Here is a 23,567-nt window from a genome sequence, read left to right on the forward strand (position 1 = left end):
TTTTGTTCGTGTTCGTAGTACTGCAATTCGATAGAGATTCATCGAGAAATTTTCTGGTAAAGCCTGATTCACTGCTGACAAGTAATTTCTTGGCTTATCTTGATGCATGGAAAATTCCTGCAAAGAATTGATCAAGGAAGCGCTTTTTTTCTGATCGCAGTACGCAGTTGAAATGTAATGTCAGTTCAAACGGGAATCGCTGTAGAAAATTTCTGCAAGGAATCGGCGAGAAATTTCTTTAGCGATTCCTGTTCAGCAGCAAATCAGGCTTAACATCGGAAAGCCTAAAGAAACTTCAGAAAAAAATGTGGGAATCCCAGGAGTAACTCAGTGATAACTGATAAAGCACTGAAAAAGTATGAAGAGCGATGAGCAGCGCGTGATAAGAACATAGTTGAATACCTGAAAAGTTCGTGAAAGTATCACAAGTTCTTTAAAAGAATTTTTGAAGAACTTTTTTACTGGTTTGGACAAAGCATGAATATATCCCGTAATGAAAATTTAAATTTACAAATATCACTGATGAGCAGCGTTATGAGGCAAATAAATCAATTCAAATGCATGCAAACTACGTAATTTGTGAAAATCGCAATTATTGCGACCAACACCTCTACTGTGAAACAAGAATTTGCTAGGCCTCCTCCAGAAAAAAAACCTAACTACGCCAAAAGCGCTCAGTCATGTAAATTGTTTTGAAATTATCCTAAAACCTTTCCTAAGACACGCCAAACTTTTGACATTATAAAACAAATTCTTTGAAATGCTCAAAGACCGTTGAAAAAATTGATCACTTTAAAGGAATATTCCGGAAATTGGTTGCACTTTTTGATTGATTCTAAAATGCCTCTTACTGATATTATTTTATAAAACCATGAAATGGGGATTTTCACATTGAAACTTTCAAAATCATTCAGAAATTGATCGTTGACAGGAGTACAGCAGATTCCCAGAATATCCCAGAAAGCAACTAATGCATTGGAATGGCATGATAAGGGGACGGATCCTATTCTTGGCAATTTTGACTCACTTCGGCAGTAGGGGAAAGCTGCAGAGCTAATAATTGGTCACAAATGCATCGTACTGAAGTGCTTCTTTTTGCGAAGTTTCTGTCGATTCCTCCAAGAAATATCCTCCATGCCAAAGTGAATCATGGAAGTGCCCAAGTGAACTTATTTTGTTGAACCATTAAGTTTAAAATGTCACACAAAAAAGTTTCAAAATTATTCCAGTAGTGATTACTTCCTAGAGGGTACCCTATTTCTGGAACATGCCAGGATGTCGTGAATGTCTTCAGAAACCTAACTAGGGAAGGTGTACCGGTATTCGCCACCCCAGATTTTATACCGGTTCACTACATATATCGTTGCCAATTGTTAAGTGTTCGCTAAATTGCTTTAAGATGATACGGAAACATTCTTGGAAACCGCACAATTTTCTCAGAAAATAATAGAAAAAAATAATTTTCCTTAAAATTTGTGCTCCTTTTCACCTATTTTTCGCCACCTGTTCCTGATTCGCCACCCTCCATAAGAAATCAACGTAAGTGGCGAATTCAGGAATCGAAATTAGAATCGTGGCGAATACTGGTGCAAGTGGTCCAGTATTCGCCACCAGCATTTTCAATACAAAAACTAAGTTTCTGATTAGTTTTTGTATTTTCCCCGCTGAGCATGGATTGAAAGCTTTCGTTTTATGTATTGACAGTAACCAAAAGTCTTTTGATTCATAAATAAACAATATTTTTCCTTAGGGTGGCCAAAACTGGTACACTTACTTTATTATAATATTTGAAAGGACACCAATAAAGAAATAAAAAAAACGCCTAATGCAACGAATTGCTTGCTGCATCGCGGATGACGATCATTTTCGACATCATCACCGACCGGTAGGAGGTATTAGTAACTTGCCTTTTTTCAGTTTCGCGTGTCTGCACTGCAGTTGAACGAACGATTGCTATTCCCCCGATGACGTGATTACGATCCCGCACTATACAGGTGCCGAAGTGATCAGCCACAGCGACAGACAAGTTGGTCAAATGGCAGGCTTATTGCGTGCTTTCGTAGTTGTGATCGCTGCACTAGCTTATTCAGTGATTCGCTGATTTTTTTTCTTCTTGCTCTTCGTCGTTATTATTCCCCCACCTGGCTTATATTGGGGCTGCTGATTTCGGACCAGGGCCACACGATTCGACGTTGTCTAGCACAACTGCCTTTCCCAGCTCTTGGAAACTGGTCACGGGTCGCCGCTACGGTACGGTTGCTTTACCCGGAGCAGCCTAGTGGTCGTCGTACACACTTTGCGGAGCACTTATATCTGAGCACACACTCTTATTGGGCACTATAACAGCACCGCACGTCGCAAACTGGAATGGAAGGCAAAAACTTTCACACTCACTTTTTTTTGCTTCTCGCTTTTTGGATTATTTTCTTTCTACTCGAATACCCCTCCACTCCGTGGGCGAACGTGATGATGTGTTTCTTTTTGCTTAAAACTTGACTTCCTATAGTTGAACTAGTTGAATTAGATTTTTTTTTCTGGGGAATTGAAAAACTAAACTCAATCTTCGTATTAACACCAAGAGCTGCTACCTAGCCGATGTATAGCATCAGAATGTTCTCAGTGGATGATTTTCAATGCTATGCGGAGATTGCTATCTAACGATGTTATGTAAAATTGTTATTCCGTCGAATTGAGCGGCAACAGCAAATAGCGATGATCTGTAGATTGTGTGGGTATAATCAAGCGCTGAAGTGAGGCCTGCGAATGCAATTATCAGCAGATGAGCTCCTCACTCGCCACTCTAGTGAAGCTCTACAGCAAACAATCCAGTCCGAAGTGGTCCACTGGTGGTGGCCGTTGAGAGCTTGGCGTTGAGTAATAATCAGCTTCCGAAAAATCACCATACGCATCAATCGAACAACAAACGAAAGCAATCTGTTGAAAATGTGTGCCACTCTTTCAGTTCTAGTTCACTGTTCGCACGAAAAAAAGCACTCGCAAAAAACGCCCCTCCGGGAAAAACCACACTCCTCTCCGGATCCTTCGTGCCAAGTCTCACTTCTGCTTGGGTATTCTTCCGTCAAAGGACAAAATAGTCTGCGTTGCACTTGCCGTGCACTCCAGGAAACTGGAACGTCTATATTGTGAACTAGGACAGCTACGCATAAAACTCGCACAAAACTATCTAGCCAGCACTAGGAGCCTTCAACCTTTACGGTGACGCAAACGATTCGCGAAACTTTAGGTACCGACAGCAAGTCACTACTAACTGATCGAAACTTGGTCAGCTGCTAATACCGTGCAAAGGCAACTACACTCCCCCTCTCTCTCACTCCGTGTCGCACGCTCTTCAAAGCTCGCTGGCGTTCGATCAAGATTAGCCACAATACCGTATGCGTCGCAAATACTATAAACCTCACAAAATAAACGCCACACTTATTTGCTGGCCAAACCGCGAACGCACGACGACCGCCACGAAAAATCAATCGAAGAACCTCGGCCACCGCCGAACGACTTTCGCCAGAAAAACTTTCCGCGGGGGGTTTCACACTCTCGGAGACACGTCCAGACCGAATCGCGTTCGAAAAGAGACTAACTCGGCCCCAACCAGCACCGAAGGCAGCTTGGCCGAAATGTGCTCCAACTTGTCACACGTGGCGCATGCACCGCGATTTATGCTCCCTCTCTCGTTCTCATTTGGAGAATCGCGAGGCGCCCCCAAAAACTGCCCATTCACTCTCGGGCTGTGGTGATGCTGTGTGGGCTCCACATCATTTTGGGCTGCTGTGATTTGTGCAACAACAAACAACGCTCAGAGAATCGCGAAGCTCGATGAGAGCGTCTGTGCTCCCCCTCTCTCAGCAGCATCCACACGAAGGGAGATGTGAGCCGACATTGTTTGCGTTCGTCATTCATCGTTCTTCATTGTTCATTCTTTTTAAGTTACTGGTTCAAGTGTATGAAGGCTGTCGTCGTGTTTTTTATTTCTTGCTTGCTTGTATCCGGCAGTCAATCCCTGTAGATTACCTGGGGAATGGAAAGAATAGAGGAATCGTGATCAGACAAACTGTCGGCGACATCTGCGAGCGGCTGAGCGGTTTACCGCGTAGGGATTTACACCACTATGCTAAGTGGGCCGTAAGGAGGCTTGAAGCGAGCTGGCCGAGAGTAAGAAAAAGTACCGACTAAGTTGAGTTGTTCTTGCTTTCAAATTGGTCTTCTGGATATCTTTTGAGTATGATGACGGAAAATAATCAACCTAATACGGTTACTTCCTGTTTTGTTACACCTTGTAATATTCAATATGTTGCTCACTAGAGAAATAAACAAGTAAATGCACCTTAATAGAACGAATTTTTGCAATCCGATAAGACTGCAAGCGTAAAATAGATTAACTACGCTGATTGTTCGCGAAATCAATCCGCTTTGCGATTCAAAAAAAATTGTTTGCCTTTAACAAGCGTTACCGTGATTCATTGAAATAATACATACCGTTTTGTCTCAAATTCCGAACATGACACATATTCAGAACACACGACTTTTTATAGCGATTTTTTTTTCTAAAAAACAACACATATTTCACAGGATAATCAATTCTTCTGTCAAGTCCTCCGCCTTTCAAAGTTGTGAAAGTTACCTTGTTAAAGTCTGTTCCATTAAGTATTTGGCCGCTTCTTTTTAATTATTGTAGAGTCGCTAGTTGGTAATTTATTACAACCTTTTGATACGGAAGAATTGTTTATCCAGTTGTAAAATATATCATGAAGATTCATGCATATTTGCTAAAGTTATCAATGCTGGAGCGCTAAAGACGTGAAAAAAATCGCACAATTACGAAGGAATAGTCAAATTCCGTATCAATAATTTTACCATGTAGAACGTGAGGTGGATGTGACGAGTAGGTGGTTCAAATAAGTTTTTGCGGATAAATTCACTTGCAAGGTAATGCACTTATGAGGGTGTCACTGAGTCGGAGACCTCTCGTTGCTACATCAACATTTTATTTTTTTCTATCTTTATTAACGAAATTTTTAGCCCTGAGCTAATTCATCTCGGGACCAACGGATTTACTTCCCTCCGAAGGTAGTCGTCACTGCAATTTTTAGTGACTATCTCGGGGATGGGATTCGATCCCAGATCCTCGGCGTGAGAGGCGTGTGTTCTAACCACCACACCAGGTCCGTCCCCTGGTATACATCAACATTTCCCACCCAAATTCCAGGCTACGGTAAAGATGGGCGTGGCTGGGAAAAGTGAAATTCATGGTTTTGGTATTCTTGTTCAAGATTGGATCAAGGTTGACTCCCAAGTCTTGTTCCTGAAAGCAGCCTAAACGGAAAAATCAGACTACCCAAAAAAATATGTTTTTGAAACTCAAATCAATGGTTTTTATCACTGGAACAACCACATAGGCATTTTCACATTCTTGGAGGTACGACTATTGTGTTGATGTTTGAGGTTATGGCTTTCAGTCTTAACTAAAACCCAAAAAACGGATTTTTGCTTACATCCGACGATTCGGACACATGTATTGTGCCTTTTTCAAGGATTAGCTGTGTTCCGTTTTATCGTTTGCCCACAGCATAGGCAACATTTGTCCAACAGCATAAAACGAATTCCCCGTTCGGGTACTATACGGGAGTAGAAATCCGAAAACGATCCGGGTCGCAGAACTGAAAACGCAGTTGCCTGTTTTGGCGCCAGCGAAGTGTTCTAGCCAGTTGCCATTACAGACCTAATGTCATAGAATGGTTATGCTATAGTATTTTCGCTTAATATTGTCGTTTTCTGTTTATAATCCAACAGATAGACAAATTTTGGGCAATGACCAAGCGAAAATAAAAAAAAATGTCAAACCAGTAGAATCACCGCCTGATTTAGATATTTTATTGAAATATTGAGAGATGAGGTAAACAATGGTATTGAGCAAGAATTTATGGGTGATACTCAACAAAAAGATTGAAAACCCAATTGAAAAGATCAGGAATTTTTTTTCCTATATTTTTCCCTTGAAGCTTTGTTAAAATACTACAAAATGATGCGCATGATAAAATCTTATGTACCATAATCCGGGGGCAAATTGATTACTGGGGTGAATTTTACATTCCATGGTTTCTAGTTTATAGATATCTAATGATAATATAAACTATTTAATTTTTCACTACTGACCCTAGTGAAAAATTAAATAGTTTAAATTATCATAATATTTGCATAGAAATATTTTCAGTTTTTGAAGGTGTAAGCAATACAGTTGGAAATTTCGAAGCTAAACATTTCACTTAACTTTGAGTATTTAAAATGTTGTGTATGCTTAAGTATAAACTTCATTCAGCAAAGCAAGTATAGTTTTTTCTCGTAAAACCGTTTATTCTCGAATGACGTGCTTATTTTAAGAGAAATTGCCAACATTTAGGCGTACTACGCAGATTTTAAAAGTTTAATTTTGCAATAAAATGATCATATACTTGAGTTGTAGAAGTCTTGACATTATTTTCCGATTCAGGAAAATGGCCAAATGCCAAAAATGCTTAAGGAATTCTAACATGAATGCGTCAAGAAACTCCCACAAGAAGTTGTCCATGTATTTATTTAGTACATCCTCAAAAAAAAAAAAATACTATGGTTTCTTTTGAGCTCATTCCATAGATTCTCTTGAGGACATCTTTCAGAGTTTCCCCTGGAACTCCTCTATAAAAATGATTCCAGAGTATCCAATGGGATTTATCTCAGGGTATAAAAAAATCTAGGATGACTCAAGGAATTTCATTAGATTTGTTTTTCAACGATTCCTTCAAGACTTCCTTTAAGAATCTCTTTACGTATTTGCCCAGAATTTCAGCATAAGTTATATTAGGCATTCCTTCAAAAAATCCTCCAAGCATCCAGAATTTTTTTTTCAATAAATCTCTTCAACATGGGTTTTCTTTGATTCCTCCAGTGATTTCTTTATGAATTGGTCGAAAAATATCTCAAAGCGTTGTTACTGGAATTCAAAGATTTTGCTACTCTTTTATTGCAAGAACAGCTGTTACACAGAGCACAAACAGACGTTATTCGGGATCAGTAGCATCTTCAATGTGTAAGTACTAGTGCTCTCATCATCATCCGTGTGTTTACTTACGGTCGTTATTTTAAACTCTCCGTCTTTTAATTTTACTTTTACGTAAAAGTTTCCTCGAAAATTAGCTGATCAAGTTATTGCTATTTTGTGTTGCCGATCATTAGCTCTCCGCTCTGGAAAAATATCGAATGGAATTATAAGGACCTTGAAAAACACCGCAATCCAGAAGTCAAAAGTGAACCTCTTTCAAAAATTGCAATGGATACACCTTGTAAGAAGTGCTCCGCAACCATCGATGTTATGAACAGTCTTTACACTGTCTGTGAAGGTAGATACGCCAAAAAGTTCCACGCTACATCATAATATCATCTGGATATGTGACGACTGCATGTTCGAGTTTTGTAAAGCTAGAGATCATACTCCGGTGTCTCCCAAGACTCAACCGACAGATGAAAACTCATTCATCGCTGGTCTGGATGCTCTAAGAACACAAGTCAATCATATAAACGAATCTATTGCGAAACTGTCTATTGCCATCGCTTCATCTATCCCGTCGGTTTCAACACAACGACACCCAACGCCAACTCAATCGCCACAACCGGCCGTTAAGCAGGGCAAGTGTAGGGTAACTGGGGGTAAAACGCGCCCTCTAAGGAAGGAAGCGTTTTTAGCTATGAAGAACATTATTATTAGCCTTTTTTTATTCACTATCCCATAGACAAACATGTTTTCTATCAAATATTAGAAACAGCGATCCATTTTCTTTTTACTGGAGTTAATAAATCAATATTTCTGAAATGCTTGCTTATCTGCATTTTTATTTTTTGTGGGGTAAAACGCGCCACCTGATCTCGGCGTTAGTCGTTCGCGCGCACGCATGCGCAATCATGCTTGCAAATAGGTTGCATACATAAGGGCGTTTGATCACACGTTATTGTTCGATTATAGTATACATGCTGATTCGAAAAATGTGCATTTGTAAGGTTCAAATTGGCCCGTAACTACAGCTTGGCATTACGTTTGCTGGAATTTGAATTCAAACGGCTGTTTTGGTGTTATGAAATAGGTGTGGCCGTTTTGCCCCACGAGTTGACTAAAGTTTGAGTCCTTCAATACGCTTTTTAAGGATAAATTCAACACTTTTTTCGCATGGAATACAAACTATGGGAGTGCACAAGTCGATTCTCAGTGATAGTTTCAAAAGTTTTGTTGTTTATCGACCTGGAAAATGACCTAGAAAATAACACAAAATTACAACGAAAACAGCGAAAAATGTTTTTTCGAGTTTTTCACGATTTTTGCCAGGAAAACACTGAAAAATATGTATAGAGAAGCATTTTAATAAATTTTCTATTATCTCGGGTAAAAAACAGCGTCCCAAAGCATGTCGTTCGTTCAAAACAAGGGTGGCGCGTTTTACCCCAACGGCGCATTTTACACCCAGTTCCCCTACGTAGTGTCTCAATGTCTTGGTGCTCCTGAACCCGAATGTGCGAATGTAACCAAATTGGTATCGGGTTGGAAAAATTGCAATAATCTGGACTACATCTCCTTCAAAATAGTGTTACCTATTCGATGGAAACTATTAGCAATGACAGCTTCTACCTGGCCACGCGGACTCATATTTCGAGAATTTGCTAAGAGAAAGAAAGATCCATGGAAGCCTTTAGTAGTGAGAAACGTAACAGTGTAGAGAATTGTTATTTCATACATTGTATCAGCATTATTACAATGACTGTTTTATGTGAAATTTGTATTCTTTTCTTTTGTCTCAGTTAATTTTTGTTTGCTTCGAAATGTTGATGTAAAATAGTTTGTTACAGTCGAAGCTCGTTATAACGACAACTTTTATTGCGACAAAAGCTCTCTATAACGACATTTTTCGGTCCAGTGTTATAATCATGTGTATTTTTCAGCAAGCTTAAGTTTACGGCTGATGTAAAGTATGCCTGTCATAAAAGTATCGATATTTTGTATTTTAGCCAGCGAACATTTGCCCCACACTAGATTCGAACTCTTCTTCGTTTAAGACAAGCAATTTTGAAATTGTTATAACTAAAAATGAGTAAATATTTTGACACAAGTTTTTTCCGCAAAACTATAGCGAATATGTTGAAGGTTCACTGTATGGTGTTTGTTTTGTTTCAACTGCTATTGTTTTTCTGGAAACTTTGATTATACCACTAAGGTCGAACTTTTGCCCCACCTTACTCTAAATATCGAAGTGTTTCCCAATGCAAAGTTAGTAACGGTCCACATTCCGAAGAGTACAAATCGCGAATAAAATCGAAGTTTAAATAGTTAACTCGTGTCTTTTCTTCTCCAGCCGAACCAAACGGTCGTTTTCAAGACCAAAGAGTTGTTTGGAAATAATGTCTTCCAAGGTAGAACTATCAATCACCCATCGAGGCCACCTTCAACCGAAGGTTCCGCCATTCCCTCCAATGGTCTAGGACAGACCAAGTCTATAGTGAAAAGCGAACTGTATGTGAATTTTAGATTTTTGTAAACATATTTGGGACACTTGGTGGTGCTGGACAGTACAGTGATGCTAATTTTGAAATTTTAGATCCCCTATGCTTAAACGATTTTTATTATGATAAAGAAATTTAATGATCATCTCTGCATGAATTAGATTTCGTTATCAATAATAGCAAATTATCCTTACGTCCCATCAAAATGCGGTCTCCGGCAAAGTTGTAGCTTAAAAGATTTCACATGAGAAGAGTTTGTTCACTTTAACATTGATTTATGACGAGCAGTTGAAGGACTGAACACAAAAGCTTTGCGTTTCCATAATAGTTTCCATATAAACCTCAAATAGCGTGAGCACAACCAAATTTCTTCCAAATCACTTCCAATTTTGGAATGATTTTGATCGTGAATGCCACCGAATAAGCATACGGGCTCAAAACCTTCAAAATTTGCATCAGTCTACTGATCAATGTTACCCCGGATTACGGTAATCGAATTTGAATGATGTTGCAAAATTTGTAAAATATAAAGAAATTCAAATAGATTGAAGAAAAATAATGAACATATCTCAATAATGATTTTTTAATTTAATTTGTTCATCACCTCTCATACACGTAGCATAAAGCGCACATGATTTCCAGGTGCCTTGGCGACATATTCCGATCCGCTTACCCAGTTCCATACAATTCCGCCGTTAATTGTGTTGGGATTCGTGAAAAAATGGATGCGTTTCTCACAGGCAGTGATAGCACCGCAGCAAATAAAGCTGTCCCTCAGAGGGACGCAATTCACGGAACAATATCAATTTCGATGGAATTTTCGCACACCAAGAATGGCTTCCACCGTCCAACCTTTTGTGCCGATTGCAGTGTATTTCACGCGCATTTCTGAAAGCGCACAAGTTAATCCGACCAACCGATTTTTGGCATTCTCAGCTTGCATTGTGTCAGCAAACAATGCTACTTATTATTACTGGGCTCTGAATACCAATTATTATTGCATACCGTAAGCAGCTTCGAAATAACTTTCGTTTTGGAGGTATTGAGCCGAGCAGCTTCTTGTCACGTGTCGCATTGAATTTATCGCGTTGTTCTCTACACTTATTAGCACGCATTAGCTGCCGTCGGGCGAAGGTGAAGCTTCAGTACATTGAAACCTCCGTTTACGTAAAGGGTTGGGTGTACGAGAACAGAAATGTGATAACATTACTTAAATTTAATTTTATTACGTAACTATGTGAATACGTCATATAAACTCGGTTTTTATTTGGTATATTAACATCAAATACATTAGAACTTATAAGACAAAGCTTGTGACAACTTCAGTCATATGCTAATTTGCCAAAAAGTTCCCTTAATTTACAAATAAGCTGTTTTTTGGAGACACACTAATTCATTAATTGATACAATTATTGCTGTACATATTTCCATTACGGGTTGTCCATTAACCACGGGGTTTTTTTTTTTTTATTTCATTTGTCCCCGCATTTTTTTTTTAATTTGTGTGTACCGTGGTCTTTTTCCAGACCCCTCCCCTCCCCCCTAAATACCACGCGGTGAACGACTCCTCATAAATTCTCCATTTTTTGAATCATTGGCTTTAGGACTGTACTAGGTCAATTTAGGATTGTAGCTATAAGCTGTTGGAAAAATCACATTTTTTTTATTAATATGCTGTTCTTTGGATCCTTGCTGTTCTATTTAATAATTATTGGAATTATAATTGTAAATATTTCAATCAACAATTTTCGGACTGACTAGTTCTTGAACGATTGCATATTAAAATGTGGTTGATGAAAATTGATTAATAGTTATCATAAATGGTTTGTAGAGTATGCAAAGGAACTGTTCTCACTACACTTAATTGATGCGCAAACTCAGAGTGGGAATATAATACCAAGAAGCTGGTTGTCACCCTACCAGATAATTATTGTTGAAGATGGTGTCTTCAATCGTAACATAAATTCTTGACTTGGCTTTTTATTGTTGTCTACGTGTTAATAATTTGCATTGTTATAAGAACTTATTATTATAGCTGTGTGCGTTTGAAACGCAAATATCAAATGCGGGAACACCAAACGCGGTAAGATTTTCTACAAGAAATGCGATGTCAAAGATAGGCATTTCTATCTAGGTCAGCGGTGATTTAAATCATCGTTGCTAGGAGTCCTTTGATTGGTTTGTGTTACCGCATTTGGAGGACATTTAGTCAAGATTTGCACCTCAAATGCAAACAGCAATATTATTATGGAAGATTTCGCCTTCTTTCGGTCTAACACAGTTATGTTAGAGAAATATAATACAAATGTCAAATACTTATAAAAGTAAAAATCCACTGGAAACAAATAACAGTTTGCTTGCACATCTTATATATAAATGAGTATTTAAAAAATGGATTGAGCTAGATTTTAGAATGAATGATGATCTTCCATACCTTGCGATGATGGATACATGATCAAATTCCATAACGCAGAAAATAGTCATTAATGACAAAGAAAAAAACAACCCACCCCCTCGTAACGCTTTTTGAATGCATTTTGCTCTGTTTTTTTTACGAGATGATACATCTTAAGGACATCCACCTACCCCCATCAGCGTGATGGAATTTGTAAATGGGCCTGAACAATTTCCGATCTAAGATGAGTTTTGGCACACACGCAATTTTGTTTATGCCTAACGTCCATTATGCCTAACAACTTTATACATAACGTTGGCATCGTCATTACTCGTCATTACAGCCTCATGAAAATCTAATCAGTTAAGTTTTGATTTCAACGACAGTTTAAGGTTATGCAAGAATTGCTTTAAGTATAGGCCTACGAGCCTACAAGCGTAACCAGTGATCTATCGAAAGATTATCAATTAGTTGAGGGCCTAGGTGGTGGCTTACCAAATACTTGTTTGAAGTAATGTCGGCCACCATGATCATATTAGTAAATGTAAATTTCCACTACGGTCAATACTCATTTATTGTTTAATCCAGTGGAAAAATCTTCAAAGAGTTGTTCTAGAGAATCACTTGTGATTCTTCCGAAAACTTTTCAGGTTTTCAACCAAGAGATTTCTATAACAATTTACACGGAGATTTTTCGGTGAAATATTTCCGTACTTTTTCTAGTGCCTCCTCCAAGAAGTCCTTTACAAGTTTTAACTCAGTTCCTTCTGGGATTCCCATGGAAAATTATTCTCGGGATTAGTAGTATTTATTCCCTAAATTATTCCTACAGTTTCTCAGGCTTTCTGATCTGAATTCCCCCAGCGAATGCTTTAGAAATTCTTTGGAACATTTCTCCAAGGAGGCCCTTACGTACTTATTATAAGGATCTTCTGCAAGGATTCCAATGAAATAACACAACACATTTCTAGGAGTCTCTTCAAAATTGTCTTTAGGAACACCAAGCGAGAATTCCTCCACAAATGCTTTAAAGAGTTCACCAACAGTTTTTCCAACTTTTCCTTTGAGGGTTTTCCTAAAGTTTCCCTTCAGATTCTTTTAACAAATCTTTTAGGAAATCACTCGAAAGTTCTTCAAGGATTGTCCAGGACTTTCTGCAAAAAAAAAATAATGATTTGTCCAGGTGGTCTAAGGATTTTTCCTAGTATTACCAAAGATGTCCATAAGCAATCAAGCATGCTTCAATTGTAAAAAAGTTGTTAGCTATTTCTCACACAAGTTTTTCGCATATCTATCTGCATTTTGCAAAGAAAATTATTCAAATGTTTTATTAAATTTTACTAAGAATCCAAAAATCCATAGAAAATAATATTTTTAAATATCTTCAAAAATGTTTTCCTAAGAAAATTTTATAATATTCTAACATGTCTAGCGGCAAACGTTTAACTTTTTACTTAAAAACTCTCCCACGAAATTGTTTTCCTTGAAATGTTTTCCTAGGATTCCCTTCGAAAACCTGCCTGCATTCTTCGTCGAACCTATCGTAACATGTCCTCCTTCCCGAGCAGAAGAAAATAACTTCTGAATACCAAACTAAGGTATTCAATACCAGATAATTTCCAATACTTACAACTTGAATGAGGTATGAATGAGCCCTGCATAAGAGGTAAAATACCTCAAATAATATCTCAAGTATATTCTACGAATACCAAACTGATAATTAGATCAGGTATTGTAATACCTCAATAATACTTGATGGATTTTCATATAAAATTGAAATTTTTCAATAGTAGTTCAATACCTCCAGCAGACCTCAATAGCTGTTTAATACCTCAATGAAGTATTTTTAATTGTTTTAAAGATTTTTTTCAATACCATTATAATACCAAATTGAGGTATTGACAACTGAACAATACCTAACTTTGGTATGATACCAAAATATGGTATGCATAAGTTATTGGGGAGTTATTTGTTCCTCCTCGGGTTTCCACGTAACCAACGATGCTCTCGACTTTTTTTATGGTACTGCAGCAGTCCTTAAGAGGGGCTTCGTCTAGCTCGCCCTCTTCCGGTAACGCTACCTTGAGATGCTGCGCGTATTCAGCGGCGACGTTTGGTTGAGCCAGTCACGCCAGGTTATACTTAAGCGTAGGCTGACCATACGTACCGTATTTAACGGGACAGTACCGTTTTCATCCCCTCGGCGGGCTGTCCCGTCGTTTTATGGAAAATGCTCAAATTGTCCCGTATTCTAGGATATGGAGGATTGGCACATAATTTTCAACACCAGTAAAACAATAACATTGATAACATAACAAACAGTTTTTAGAAATATTTCAGAGTATATTGTCTTACTCATCTACTTTCCAAGCAATTATTAGTTTCTCAAACAGAGTTAAACTTGATCCGTACATGCTTCTGCTTAACTTTGTGCGTTCCAAGTTTTGGAGGATTTCCAAAATACGGATCTTCATAAGATAATTATTCTATAATACCTAAAATTATAAAGATCAACTGATACGCAATTGATTGAATTAACTGTTCAAAAGTAGATATTTCAAAAAAGTAATGAAATATTAGAAAAATTTACGTTTGAATTGGAAAAATTGAAAAGTGTAACGTTTTTTTTTGGGAAATACTTAAAAAACGCTGCTTTCCGAAAACCAAAGATTGCGCTTCAAGGTTCTTAAGTGATTTTTATTGAATCATACAGACATGTAGCTTGGGATTGCATAATCTGGTTCTGCTACTTTCCCTCGAATGGCGGTTTTCCGAATGTCATTCTCCCGCCAGTTCTCAGAATGCTAGTTCCCCGAAAACTCCGTTTCCCTGAACAGCTCAGTTCTCCGAAAAGTCATAACACTCATTCGCATTTCAAGGTGGTGAACAATATGTATTTTTGGCAATATGTATTTAGTCGAGAATGATCAAATATCTCCCTCTTTGGTAGCTTATCGATCTTTCTAAATCAACACTATCTCACTACCCGAGCAGAAGCAAAGCTCTGACCATTAAATCGAGATATTGATTTGATAGACATAAGAGATAAAAGATCTGAAGATAATTTAAAAATTTATACCTAGAACTTCTGAGCCATAGCTAAATTTGATGTTGGGAGATCTAAGGAAAAGCTCGCTGATATTGGTGAGATCTTATAAAAGCTAAATATGATATGCTAATAGTATTCCAGGAGTAAATTTTAGATATTATTTTCAGATCTTTTATCTCTTATATCTTTCAAGTTAATATCGCTTTTGTATGTCCATATCAAAATTTGCTATTACTTAGCTTTTTCGCCTGCTCGGGTAAAGACTATCCAGCTTTTTACGAGCGCCAATGGCTGCCACAAATAGGCTCGCTTTCTGGTAGGGATCAAGTGATATGACGTTTGGCTTGGGTCCATTCCATATAAACGACCCAAGCCAAACGTCAAATTGACCGATCCCTACCAGAAAGCGAGCCTGCTTTTGGCAGCCATTAGTGGTTTTAAAAAGCTGGATTATTGCACTTTTTTGAGCTGCATTGCTTTACAAGGGAACGGGCCATTCGGGGAAATGGCTTCAGAGAAACGGGCCATTCGGGGAAAAGTAGCACAATCGCATAATCTATGTCTTTTAAAATTGTCCCGTTTTTGTTTTTTTTTTGTCCCGTTTTTATCTGGTTGGCTTATGGTCAGCCTACTTAAGCGGGCGTCGATACCGTACATCAGTGATCCTCAGCCCTGTTTTTTAAACCATTTTTATTTCTGATAATAGATAGTTCTAGTAATAATTTTGTTTCATGATTTGAGTTATCAATTTGGGAGTAGAACAGCTTTTCGAAAAAAAAAAACTTTGCGAAATTTAACAGATTTAAGAGATACAGACACCACGTGCGACCCGCGTGCCGCATTTTGGTGATCACGGCCGTACATTGTTTATGACGGATAGTTTTGGGCGTAGTTTCACCATCATTAGATAGTGATCAGAGTCAATGTTAGCGCCATGATAGGTTCTGACGTCGGTTATTTCGGAGAAGTGCCGTCCATCGATCGAAGTGTGGTCGATTTGTGATTCCGTCTGCAGTGGTGATCTCCAGGTGTACCGATACGGGAGGTTGTGCTGGAAGTAGGTGCTGCGGTAGTAGGTGTTCTTGTAGCCATCAAAATCTATCAGTCATAGGCCGTTCTCGTTTGTCAGCCGGTGGGCGCTGAACTTTCCAATCGGCGGTCTGAACTCCTCCTCCTGGCCAATCTGATCTTTCAAATCACATATGATGATCTGAATGTCGTGGCTTGGAGAGCGGTCTTACTCGCGTTCGAGCTGCGCGTAAAATGCGTCCTTGCCATCATCAGTGCTCTCGGAGTGACGACTATGCACGTTTATGATGCTGAAGTTGAAGATCCGGCCTTTGAGCCTCAACTTGCACATTCGCCACCATCCGATCACGCGCCTTTGCATATTACCCATCACTATAAAAGCTGTTCCGAGCTCACGTGTGTTGCCGCAGCTCTGGTAGATGGTATGGTTATCTCTAAACGTTCACACCCGTCCTGTCTAGCAAACCTCCTGCAGCGGGGGCTCCTCATAGGCGGATGATAATAAAATCGAAAGTCAGCATCATATAGAGTCCTGAATGATTCTCTTAAATTATTCCTAATGCATTTTCTTCACAAATCAATGCGATACGTTTTAGAGATGTGATTCTTGTGAAAAATTCAATCATATCGCTTGAGCTACTTCTTATTGAGTTTTGTGATTATGTTTTTGAAGGAACTCTTCTGAATTTTCTGGGAAATTTTTGACAAGTCTTTCAAAACATTAAGGAGAGTTTGTAGGATGACTGTTTGGAAAAATCAGTAATGAAAATTCAAATAATTACCTGGAGAAATTTCAGTATGCATTTCGATAGGATATTTTAATAAAAGTAAAAAAGTAATAATTCCTAGCCTGATTCGGAAAAACTACGTGGTAATATGTACATGAAAAATGTCTTAACAAAATCCAATTATCGGAAGAATTTTGCAAACTTTTTTTCAGAAAGTCAAAAGTAATTTCTGGTGAAATTTGTTGGATAGTATCCCACAACTATTGAAGGCAAATTATTTCACAGAATCCCTAAAGCAATTCCAAGGTAAATCCTGCCTATGGTAATCCTTGGGGATGTTCCTAGTGAAATTCTTGATCGACTCTTGAATCTTGAACCTGTAGGAATCCTATGATAATCTTAGAAGCTATAGCTTCTGGTAAATTAAACAAAGTGATTATATTTAATAGAGTTTTGGGTTATATCTGTAAAATTTTCAAAAGGAAAGTTAACAAAACTTCTGTAAGGATTTATGAAAGAGTTTTATGGAAAAATGCATAAAAAAAGTCTTACAAAATATGCCCAAGAAAACCTAAAAGTGCCATTTTAGACAAAGACTATAATCTTTCCAGTAAAATCTTTGCTAGAACTCTTGAAACAATTCACGAAGCAGCTCCTTGTATTTTGTCATTCCAAAAAGTACCTTGAGGTATTGTTGATAACTCGCTGGAAAAATGGGAAGTAGTCTGAAGACGAATTCTGGAACTCTGGCTGATTATTGTTCACATATTTTCCTAAATATTTCTGAACGAAGAAAAGATCAAACACGTTTTTTGGAAGTGCCATATAGCGCCATCTACTTCCGTGATATAGCAATGCCGATAAGGTTGGATCAGTGATCGGATCGATCTTGACTTCTCGTCATGATCCTATGATCAACAATTATTGCTGTTCGTGATATCTGTTTCCCACAATAAAGGCGGCAAAGAATTGTCGAGTTGCTTGAAAAATACCTATTTCCGTCTCATTTCCACGATATGTCAAAAATGCTTCCATGAACAACTTTGCAGAACAAAGATATTTTGCTAGTATGTCATCAATTATACAAAGATAAAACTGATTTAGATCGGTTATAACTTATCTAGATCAAATTCTAAAGGACAAACCTTATGTTCTCAACACTGCTTGTTTCTATTGAACATTACTTCTACCGTTCAGTAAACTGTCATATAAAATTAGAGTATGTGATCCATTAGTTGTGGGTGTTCCTATAGTTACGGTAGTGCCATTTAAATGGGTGTTACTTCCCGTTACAACAATAATATGTACAATTAACACACTTTTGGAATTTTTAGTGGTTAAATGAAGTTGAATCATGCTATCCGCTATTGGAACATTTACCCTAATTAATTTTGTTTTCGAGTTTTGGCAGCATCTTTATTACCTATGGAAAAGTCAGCAACATTTTACTGCTTTGACTGCTTCAAGCATACTGCCTATGCTCGCATGATCGACGTATCGACCAGCACTATTATCATTTGGGATTTCTCTGTAATTTTGGTAGCATTCAATTTCAGTGGATGACTTAGAGGGGGGGTTGTTTTATGAAATCCGTAGTTTTCTCATGTAAATACGCATACATTTCTTGCGATCAAGCAGATAGTTTGTTGAACGATACAATTAATTGCGTAAAATACATGAATTGACGTGAAAAACTGGTTAATGTCATAGTAACTTGGTTTTTACGCTAAACTACTCGATAAAAAACACTACAGATATATATGTTTGCTCGTATTAGCTTGTGTATGTATTCATGCCAACCCGTCAACTAAACATTCTCGAACAAATAAATGGTTACTCACATGCCCAACGAGTGTATTATTAGAATAAGAAAACTAAGCAACGAAAATATGCTTTTTGATCGTATTGGCGCTTACGCTGACTGCGAACATGAGCAGTATAGTTCACCTAGAAAACTTCAAACAACTGTATCTCATCGAAATCATGATTTATTTGAGATCGATAGGCTTCATTTGAGAATTTAGACAACAGAATAAGTTAATGTTGCTCAGTCATTGATTAAAGAGAAACTAAACAAAGAGAGCCTCTAAATGTAAGATAGGTCATTTTGAAAAGTTACACGAGAATGATTTTATTAAGAGCTAATGAAACGTGTTACAATTAATCATGTGAGTTGAAAATGGCGCTGTTTTTACAACTGGTACACGAAGCACATGGTAAAGAGAATAACAATATTAGTGATCTGAATACACGGAGAGAATGGAAAATTCTAGTTAATATATTTTATATGCGATTGAAATCATTTCAATATTTTATTCATTGAAATGCTTAAAAATCAAATTCATTATAAGCTTTCCAATGCATAATTAAGAAATATTTTCAGCTGAGCATATTGATCATCCATAATTGCTCAGAGGACTTTGCATGTTACTCACTTGCAGGCGTGTTCTATCAGTAGCGAGCTACGTGTCGGCCATTGTAAAAAATCTTGCACGAGTCAAGAATTCATTTAGTTCTTTGTGCATATCGAACAAATTCATAAAGTAAAAAAAACACCTGGTAAGTTTATTCGCAAGATAGCACTTCCCAGCTGCGGAACCAAATACTGCAACATCATTTTCTCCCAGAAAACATTCCCGTTCTGATGGAGTTCTCGTTTGTGAGAAGAGCACCATCGCCGAGGCCATCGTGAACGTGAAAACTAAAACTGTTCCGGGAATGCCACCGGTAGAATGTGCACTACTTCATGCTATGATCCACTATTGATCTACAAGCGCAACTTCCAATGAAGATCTTCAATCTGCAATGGTCTTCCCCGCACCAAGTGAGTTTGACAAAAATTCTGCTGAGACACCAACCATGCAAATAATCTTCCTGCAGGGAGTATAACATATATTTGTTTTTCGTGAAAATGTAACAATTTCAATAAATTGATGGAAACTATTAAATTTCAATTTTACTTTTATTTTTAAAATGAAAACAAAAACATTTCAATGGATAAATTGAATTTCGTCTCTTTATGTATCACTTAGATAATTCCCAAATAAGCATGATCAAATATAAATGAGTTTTATACTAGCAAAGCATATTTTAGATATATGCATTACAAGGGGTGAATAGACCGAATATGGTTTTAGTATGACATTTAAGCTTTCTAGTATATTTAATTTTCTGCGTGTACATTCCGTATCATTGTCTCTTAAACTTTCGAGATGAATATCCCCTTAAAAACTTTTGTCAAATGAGCTATGACTGAAGGTCCCACTTATCCTAGATTCTGACTTTCCCTGGGGGTATCTTACGTAAATGGAGGATTAAGTGTAGTAGCTAGGGCCTGTGAGAGGTGAAGTAAGGCTTTGCGTAGTCACATTTCATGGTACATCTCCGCGTGGACTCTCGCGGTTATTAGCTCTGCTGAGGGGAATTTCGTTCTGACTCTAGAACACTTTGCTACAGCAGTCGACTAGTGCTGATATCATAAGGTGACGGCGACGACTTGCTTGAAGGTTTTGACGATGTTTTGAAACGGACGGCACGGGCGTCATATTCTATTGTTTACACCTAGCACTCGTTCTCGAATTCGCCGCGCTGATAAATCCATGCATCGGACCGAACAACGAAGCTAATTGTTGGCGACACGTGCAGAATGTTTGCGCCATTGTTGTGGCTTGTGATCTAATCGGCCGATGAACGACGATGCGTGCCGGGATGGGGCATTGTGATAGCGGTTTCGTGTCGTGGGTTTCGTTTATAAAGGCAGCATGGTTGACAAATGATGACAAAGAGAAATTCCTGCGAAGATAACTCCTGTGTGTGTGAGGCTTCGTCATCGATGAAAATGTGGTTTTCGCAATGGCTTAGCTGCACTGCAATCCGAGTGCCACGTGATTCATTGCGGTCAATTTTCAATCGTATGGGGATTTTGTTGATTTCGTAATAATTATGAGGAAGAGCAATGGGATTTGGTAAATCAATTTTATGGTTTAGCTAATCATAGTAAAGTAAGCAGGTATGCAAAGTAATAAGGTTTTGTTTTTGAATGAACTCCCCATTCGAATGAAAAGGGCTAAACGAGAAGATCGTCATTGGTGACTTTAATGCAAAATATCGCTCATGGTACAATTCGCAAAGCAATCCCAACGGTAGAATTTTGTTACAAACAAAACTTGATATTGGCAATGCTCTTTAAACATTAACAAATTTCATTGTTGAAGCAAAGAGCATTGCAATACCTAAATATGAAGTAAAATACGTCTTTTAAATTCTTGATAAATCTTAAAAACGTGAGGGAAAGATAATTTCAACGCGCTCGTGCTGCTATGAAAATTATATGGCAGGATCTGCAAAAAGAAATTAAAAAACAATTTTCATTAATAAGAAACAAAAATTTTGAAAATAAAATTTCTCAATTGGACCCTGGCTCTAAGCCCTTTTGAAAATTATCTAAAACTTTGAAAAAAAAAAACCTTAGAAGCCAATCGGCATTGAAAGAGGAAAACAAATTATTACTATCTAATTGCGAAAAAGCCCAAAAACTTGCTATGCAGTTTGAAAGCGCGCACAATTTTAATTTAGGACTTACTAGTCCAACTGAAAATCAAGTTACTCAGGACTTCGAAACTATTCTCAATCAAGAGAACGTTTTCGAAAATTCCTGGGAGACTGATTTGGAAGAAGGGAAAACTATTTTCAAAAATATCAAAAATATGAAAGCTCCTGGCGATTATGGAATTTTCTACATCCTCATCCAGAAACATCTGGAAAGTAGCTCTTAGTTGATATATTTAACAAATGTTTTCTGACAAATGAAAACAAACCAAAGGTAACAAACATATAAAATGTCTGCATCTAATTATTAACAGAAAATGCTTATGCAAGCTTATGATTTAAACAAATTTTCAGGCCAGCCATGCTGTATGCTGTTCCAATATGAAGTAGCTGTTGTAATACCAGGAAGAAAGCACTGCAGAGGATTTAAAATAACATTTTGAAATTGATTTTGAACCTTCCTCCCTAGTATAGTACTAATGAGTTACAAAGAATATCCAAATATTATTCATTTTAGACAAAAATCGGTACAATCATGTATTGCCACGATAAATGCGTTAAATATTTGGGTTAAGTTGATTGAAAGCATTTTTTTTCTCTGTGAAATCAACTCTCCTGTAAATATTCTGAACTGATAGGGCAAATAAAAAGTTAAATTTTGTTGACAAAATGTGAATAGAACCATAATTTAGCTTTAGAAGTTAATTATGATAGTGTTGTCTCACACAGAACGCCTAGATATAAGAAATAATTTTAACTTTTACAGGATACTAATAAAAGATTAAAAAAATGAATAAACTATCATTTATTAATTTGCTCAGTTGTTAAGTAAAGAAAACTCATAAGCTGCTTTATCACATTCGATTCACCTGTTGACTGAAGGAATGTAAAGAACATAACAGCTACCCAAATTTGTTCGACGCTATCGGAATTTGAAACGGATAATAAATTGTTGTGATTTCAGTTTGGCACGTACAGCTCATGAAGCAAGACGACATTTAGTGTAGCTTCACTAATAAATGTCTATAATGAATTCTAATTCAATCACTTTGTGATGATCACATAGATGGTCACAAAGAAATTTATTTGGTAGTTGCGAACACCTTCAATCACGTTGGTACAAAGAATTGTTTTTTTGAACACTGTAAACGTTCATGAAATTATTCCACTTGTAATAATTTCATCACATTTTCGACGGAAATCTCTAATATTACAGACAATAAAAAATAACTTTTGCAATAAAGCGCATTGATCCATCCTCACGTGCTTCCAATCAATAGCCACAATGTCAAGGTCACTCAGTAATAATAAAACACTTGCGACGTCATCCGCTGGGATTCCCTCCTCCCTGTGCCACGAGCACAATTCGCATTTAACACCTTTTCGCAAGTTTCCACATAGGAATGTCAATGCTCCGCCTCTTATTCCACTTGATTCAGCAGGTTTAAACAGCACAAAACCTATTAGACTTACTGCAAGTCATAATCAACCATTTACGATCAACCGGCTAATTGACACTCTTTGGCTTTGTTTTCCTACTGGAAAGTGAAAGTGTTCAATTCAAAATTATTGCCCACTGCCAACCTATCCAATAAGAATGCGGCCTTATCATGCTGTTTGATTGTAGTTATATGAATAGTGCATAGCTGTGAAATGTATCCACTCATGTTGGAGTTGACCACCTCACCTGTTTACTATTTTGAGCACTATCAGCACGCAGCGATCATTATCGTAGGCACAATAACACTTTCTCATTGAGTTGCACTGCTCTTCAACTATTCCACAAACACTATTCACATCACATCACATCGCACTTGAATTCATATCACAAATCTCTGCTAATCTACGTAATTCAAAACATCCATACCAAAAATTGCCAATTTATATCGTGACAGTTCGTCGCCGTGGTGCAACCAAAACAAAACTGGTTCAAAACACGCTGGAGGACGGGTTCTGTTGTGTACACGTTTTTTCGTCTTCCTTTCCCCACGGAATTACTACACGGTGCATGCAAGTTCACCCTCACCGCGAGGAATGGAATGAGACAGGAATAGAAGCAACTACTTCGCTCAATCCAATTGGATTTCTGTCAAAACCTGTTCGCACCGGAGTCGTGTTTGCGCATGTACCGCAGCGTGTTATCATCCAGCGAACGTCGTGATTCGGGAAACGAACGCAGCAGAGGAATAGCGCTGTTGGCAGTTTTGACGTTACCGAACTGGTCTAGATCAGTAGTGCTTGATGCAGAGGGATTGCCCTGTGGGTTGATAACTTTATGTTTAAT

The 23,567-nt window shown here is 37.7% G+C and overlaps 1 protein-coding gene across 2 annotated transcripts in view; it reads right to left on the bottom strand.

Moving 5' to 3' along the window:
• The window catches only part of LOC5573800 (furin-like protease 2), a 1,094,423-nt gene extending 1,071,139 nt beyond the window's left edge, over positions 1-23,284 (bottom strand). The window contains exon 1 of one of the 2 annotated variants that reach the window (XM_021848509.1): positions 22,971-23,284. The gene's annotated coding sequence lies outside the window, so the exon portion shown is untranslated. Of the gene's footprint in view, positions 1-1,907; positions 4,027-22,970 lie in introns of those variants that run through there. The other variant, XM_021848508.1, reaches the window with a different exon arrangement.
• Positions 23,285-23,567: the final 283 nt, after the last annotated feature.

This window comes from Aedes aegypti, chromosome 3 (genome assembly GCF_002204515.2).
Source record: "Aedes aegypti strain LVP_AGWG chromosome 3, AaegL5.0 Primary Assembly, whole genome shotgun sequence".
Taxonomy (NCBI): domain Eukaryota; kingdom Metazoa; phylum Arthropoda; class Insecta; order Diptera; family Culicidae; genus Aedes; species Aedes aegypti.